This window comes from Mugil cephalus, chromosome 7 (assembly GCF_022458985.1).
Source record: "Mugil cephalus isolate CIBA_MC_2020 chromosome 7, CIBA_Mcephalus_1.1, whole genome shotgun sequence".
NCBI classification, from domain to species: domain Eukaryota; kingdom Metazoa; phylum Chordata; class Actinopteri; order Mugiliformes; family Mugilidae; genus Mugil; species Mugil cephalus.
In genome coordinates, this window is record NC_061776.1 from 14,450,582 (window position 1) to 14,457,112 (window position 6,531).

The following is a 6,531-nucleotide window of genomic DNA, read 5'->3' on the forward strand; positions in this document are numbered from 1 at the left end:
TCATGTATCCGTTTTTCTTCCTCCCGCCTCCCCACCCTCTTTGCAGCAGCCAGTAGAGTCATGTGAGTAGCGAGGCTACGGCTACCATCCAAATGTGAGCTCATAATTGTACTTGGCAGAGCTGGATGGAGGGGTTCTGGGCATGCTGCACATAGCTGTGATTGGCCACCTTTGGACAGATGATGCTTTCTTGGCGTTGTGACTTTGTGTGTTTCGTGCCCAGAAGACACTGTGGGTATACTGGAGACACATCCACTGACACAATACTGCCTCATGATCCCATCCGTACGCTTTGGTAAATACTGTTATAAAACACACTGACTGGATGCTCTAGTGTAGGTGTGCAATATAAAATAGTTTAAATTGTGACAGTTGACTGTGAGTCCTCATGTGATTGTCCGTGTGACATTTGCAGCAGTAATTCAATACCACATGCCACTACATCCAAGTGTCTGTGTCCACCGAAAGGCTAGACCCCCCCATGCTGTACTGAATGTAAATTCTGCCTTTAAACTGTGGTTCTCCCAAGTTTCCGTGAGCATGGCACGTTGGCAAAAACAACACTAAATAGAATGCGCTTTTTCTGGTAAATACAGGGCTGCTGGACGGAATTAGAGATAGCTTGCCTCTCACAGACAGACACTCTTTGCGGACACCTGTCACTCTTTTGTCACGAGGACACACTGTCCTTCCTTTGCCTGCAAGTGTTGATTGATGTTGGGGGGGTAAAGTGAACTAAGCCGTGGAGGATGGTGTTGCATTAACGTTTGGGTAGTCCTTACCCTGAGAAGGTACTGTCATCTGCTCGGCTCGAGACTCTAAGCTCGGAGAGGCCCTTTGTAGTTAAAGATAGGGGAAGCGACGCTGTGGAGGAAGGATGAAGAACAAAGTGAAAGCAATGGAGAACTTTGTCACACTCTGGGACGTTTGGCTGGTCAACAGCATGTGCCTGGTCGTTTCCCACGTATGGCGCAGTCTGTGCAATTTACTCTGCTACAGGAGGAGGCCCAGACCGTCTGCCATTCAGGTATGAACGCAGTTTTGTTTTCTTATACGCGTCTAATGAGAATATCAATCCAGTAGCAACGGTAGCAAATATAGCTGTTGTTATTAAGACTTTTATCAATACTTGAATTTTCTACAATGTATTTTTTGGAGAACTACCCCTTATATTGTCAGAGGATTTGTTACGTGGAGTAAATCTATGGTAGCAATAGAATTTAGTGGACTAGTCTAAGAAAAACCTTTAATTATACTGTTACACATCCTCATTAGAGAATACAGAGCAGCGGCTCAGTTATTTACCTGTGTGAGTCGCCTTTAAGAGGCCAGGCCTTGCTACTGCGGGAGTTCATTTGGTTTTATGGGAAAACATCTTTGGTTCATTCTGCTTCCAAGATGAGATTATTCTGTGTGGGCTGAACATCACATAATCATTCATTTGTATACAAATGAGAATATACTGCAGAATTACCAAAAACTCCTTCTGGACGCTTTCTGAAGAGATGGCAGCAGTTGACGGAACAACATTTAATAATCTTCAAAAAAAAAGTGGACTTTTAAATGTGTTTTTAGATGTACCTGACCTGGACGACCTTCGCAGACATATTTAATAACTTCATTTATGTGATAATCTCTCTGTCCCTCGAGAATGACAAATCACAAAGTGTTTACTGACGCATTATGTATTTTTTGGTCTTTGTCTCTTTCGCTTGAGCAGACTACTAATGTTATTGTCTTCATTGTGTAGTTTATGTTTAATATCAGAAGAATACTATACTGTATGTGCTTTGCATGAAGCATAGCTAAGCATACATATTTACAGCCATGCATGTGTTGGGGTAAAGGGATCCCCCAATTTTTGGTTGTTGCAAACTGGTAGAGTTTTTGTTTGGATTTAATCAGTTTTACATCTTCTTACTGTTGCAACTTTGTCAAAAGACTATGAGGCATTAAAAACTCAAGTCAACACATGAGTTTCCAACGTGGGCCGCAGCGTAATTGCGTTGTGTTGTAGCATCGGGTTTCATGCAGAGTGGTGCTCTCAGCCAAATGGAAATGAGTTTCCTCTTTAATTGTAGCGCTGTAATTGCTTTTGCTTTTGACAGCAAACACAGATATGTGTTTGTTAATGTCAGCAACTCAGTGCCACGAGAAAGTCTTGGTCTCTTTGGTGCAAACGCATTTAATAAACATTTATCTCTGTAATGGTAGAATCAAGGTTTGAGATGCTTTACTGGACTGAATTAGATTTACCAGGTCGTAGGTTATATGCTGCACCTGCAGACGGAGCAATCTCCTGTGTAATTAAACACTTTGACTACTTGCTGTTGCGAGCTCTGATTTTATGTTATCCTTCATCTAAATGAAGGGTTTAATTGAATTAGCTCAGCATATGGTGGGGTATTCTCTAAGCGATAATGTTATTCTCAGTATTTTAAGCTTGATTACTACAGTGCATGTGTGTTTTGCTGTGTTATGGAAACGAGCTGGGAGGATAAAACATTAGATAAGAGTTAATGGTGTTTATGAGGGGAGAGTATGACCCCAGTGCAGGGGGTGTCAAACTCATTTTAGTTCGGGGGTCACACACAGCCCAGTTTGATCTCAAGTGGGCCAGACTCCAGACTTTTTCCGTTTGTTTTAACGCGAAGAAGAACAAGTTAATTAGGAAAGTATTTGATAAGCCTTTTAAAATCTGAAATTTCTTAAGAAAAATAAATGCAGTTTGGGCACGTGGCTGTCTGCTGTTCAGTCCTAGGTCTTAATGTTGTATTTTGTCCATTTCTCTTATTAAAACAAATTAGGGCTAACAGTTAAAATTGCAGTCTTCTATGTTATTTTGCACTTTGCGAATTCATTTCAGGGGCCAGCTTAGAACCGCCAGTAGGACGCTTTTGGTACACGGGTCGTATGTTTGACGCCTGTGCCCTAGTGGAAATCAGAGGTTGAGCACAACAAACACGATGTCGTGTTTACTGGTCTTGCTGCCATCTAGTGACTGTGCGTGGTTTTGTACCAGTGCAACTGTGACGTCACTGCAGCTTTGACAGATCAGTGAAAGAAAAAAACGTTTTCTATGACATAATATTAAGCAATTTTAAAAGTTTTGTCTGAAGTTCACTATGTCAATCCAGTTTGTCTGTTTCTTATATTTCATTTGTTTCCATCAGAATCACTGGATGCATTCCACTCCAGTCTGGGGGTAAACATATACACTGCCACAGCTTATAAATACATACATACACACAGAGACTCCTGCAGTTATCTTTAATGCTGTGATACTATACCTCAGAGACAAGCTGAAGCCATCTCACCCTCTCCCGTTTCTCTTGGCATTTAGAAGATCCACACTGACATTTGCTGCAGGAGATCCACGAGTATGTGGCTAAGCTTTCTTTGAATTCTGTCACTAAGTTTAATATCCGTTATGGCACCATCAATTCATAGCGCTTCTTAAATTTCCATACTAATAATAATAGTGCATCTGGGAACGTATTCTTCTTCAAGGACTGCGCTCGACTTACAGTGGATGTTATTGAAGTACGGTTACTTTGTGACCATACTATAATATAACATAACGTGACAAGTTGTATTTGTTTTTGTAATGTGTTAAATTCGAGTATAAGAAGCAGCTCAAGACATTTTTTTTTACTATTTTCAGACAAAACTATTTTGCCATTAATGAAAATAAGTTTTATTTTAACATGGCTAAATGCTGTTTGTCTGTCTCGTTTGTGAGCAGGATTATTTTGGGACCATTATAGTGTTGCTTCTTCTCTTCTCCTCTCATTGATCAGTAGACCTGCGCTGGGCAGGAGGAGGAGACATTTATTATGCTTCATGGCTCATACAAGATGTTTCTGGGGACATTTTGAGACTTTAAAAAGAAAATAAACCGGCTTCAAGCATGAAGTATTTAACTCAGCAGCTTGAATTTACTACCGCTGTCACTTTAAGGGAAACTTTAGAGCTCCTTCATGGTTTGTACAGAGGAACAATGCCACCTACTGTTTGAAATAAAAACCTACTATAGTAAGTAGCGGCACACAACTGAGAATGTTCCATTGCAAGTAGAAGTAAAATGCAATTTCCCCTTAAAATTGTACTCAAGGCCACAAAGTGAAAAGGATTCATATAATTTAGAATTACCAGTTTCAAGGCAGCTGTGTATATGCTTTAACAACTAATCATATTTAGACATGTCAGCCTGCATGCATTACATTATCTGCAAAATTATGAATTGTGAAACATACACATTACCAAAAATCAAAAAGTCTGCAGCAAAGCGAAGCCCCTGGGGATGACAGAGAGAGAACAGAGGAGACTTCTTAGACATTAGCACGGGGAGTTGAGTTTCAATGCTGCCGCACCACATTTAAGCCCACAAGTTTCCGAGAGAAAGCGTAGCCAGGGCTGGCAGCTAGAGTGATGTGTGAGTGGAGACGTGAGAGGTGACTGGACAGTAGCCACAGCACACGTCCCCCGGTGCTTCCCAGGACATTGTGTTCTCTGCGAGCGAGGTCGGCGCTCTGTTTTTAAAGGTTCACCTTGTACCAAACAAACACCCCAATACCAAGTCATGCAAGACTCGGTGTTTACCTCCACGCATATTCTGACAATTAAGGAAAACATGTTTTTCTCTCTCATGCACTTATGAATGTGGTGATAAAATCTCTGCCTGAGTAGCAGATTTGGTGCGTAGGATAAATTACACTTTGATCAATAGTTTAGACAAAAAATTGGGGCATTTATTGTGTCATTCCTCACATGTTGCAGGAAATTATTCTGAAATTATCTGAGTAACAAAAGCCACTTTTAAGATTCCACTTTGTGAAAAACTCAACTCAAGTCAGCTACAGCTGAAACAAAGTCCTGTACAAAGTAAGAGCATGAGACATGACTTAAAACAAACAATTAAAAAAAATAAAACAATGCAAAGCGAAATCAAAAAATGTATTTCATTTATTTATTCTGTACAGCCCTTTGGTGGTTTATAAAGTTAGATTGAACTTGGATGAGAGGTAAAACATACTCTATAAACTTCAAACACATCTAGAAGTTGCCTTTTTCTTCATTCTGTTTTAAATATTTAGTTAATTAAAGACTTGCTTCGGGAAAAGAAAATTTGCTTTTTTTTCTGCCATTCACAATCATAAATTGAATTTCTTTGGGTTTCTGGGTTGGTCTGACAAAAACTGGGCGAACATTTGGACGCTGGGAAACATTATTACAATAAATACAACCATGAATTGAATCAATTAATTTAGAAATAATTCGAATTTGTTGCAATCGGAAAAAAAAAAAGCTCTGTTGTTTAATCTGCTTGAGATTTCATAGTTGTTAAAGTTACAAAGGATACAGCCATAGTTTTACTATTTAAAGGCGCTATCCCCTGCGCTGTATATCAATTGACCTTTAGATGTTTTCCACTCTGAAAGCGCTTAAGCTGAAACTGCAAGGTCGACCACACACACGCACACACGCGTATATACACCAATGCACAATTATACGGTCCATTCTGCGTCTGGCTTTCCGAGCATTTTTGAAGTTGACGTTGTCTCCAAACATCCAGATAATTTTGCTGTCACATTATCTAAACAACATTTAATCATGCACCCGCAGACCGGGCAGATATTTCTCAGCTTCCACCTTGTGTGTACTTGCTCCTGGCAGAGAAGGCGAGAGGGGATTTTGAGCACCGGTTATGATGCTGTTACTTTCTTTGGCTTTAGTCTCACTACAGAGTGTAAGTGACGGTATATGCTTTATGTTATAAGCCTCAGAGACCTGCTGAGCTTAATAACCTCGGCCTACCCCTGTGTCTTGGAAACCGGAGCTAAGCTGTAAGGTGATGGGAGTTTCACTTGCTGCATTTAATGTCACGTTGCAGAATCCACTTTTTCCATCTTAAAAACAAACAAACAAAAAACGTAACAACTACTATACACTATTGTGTGGAGTAGCCATGTCCGTATGTGCCATGCGCACCACTAGTCGAGAAGAAAGTTAACTGTCCACGCCTCTTAAATTGACACAACATGCTGCGAATGACCTACGCTGTCTGTCATCTGCTGGCATCCAAAGACAGGTGCGAGTGTCTCTGTCTGAGTGATTGATGGCTGGTTTCACTCCCATCTGTTTCTGCCCAGTCAGAGTTGCTTGCTCTTTCTTCCGTAGCCATGTTGCTCGAGTGCCCGAGCCCACAACAGAGTAAAAATACAGGGTGTAGCAGTGGGCGAGTGTGCTCTGGCTATAGCCTCAAAGAAAGCGTAGAAAGATTGCTGAGGCCCTTTTCCCACAGCTCCCACAGCAACACAGCTCGATTCCTATCAATGCAGGAAACAGATTAACGCGTAACCTTGGCGTGGTCACTTGTCGCGAAATGTGAGCTGACAGGTAAACGCCTTCGCTTCCATCACCTTACCTGACTCGACTCCCCTCAATCTGCCAAGGTTCCCCATCCCTCCACGGCTGCTGCACGCATGAGGCCAGACTTTGGCTTGAGTCGCTGGAGTGAGGCGACTTTGG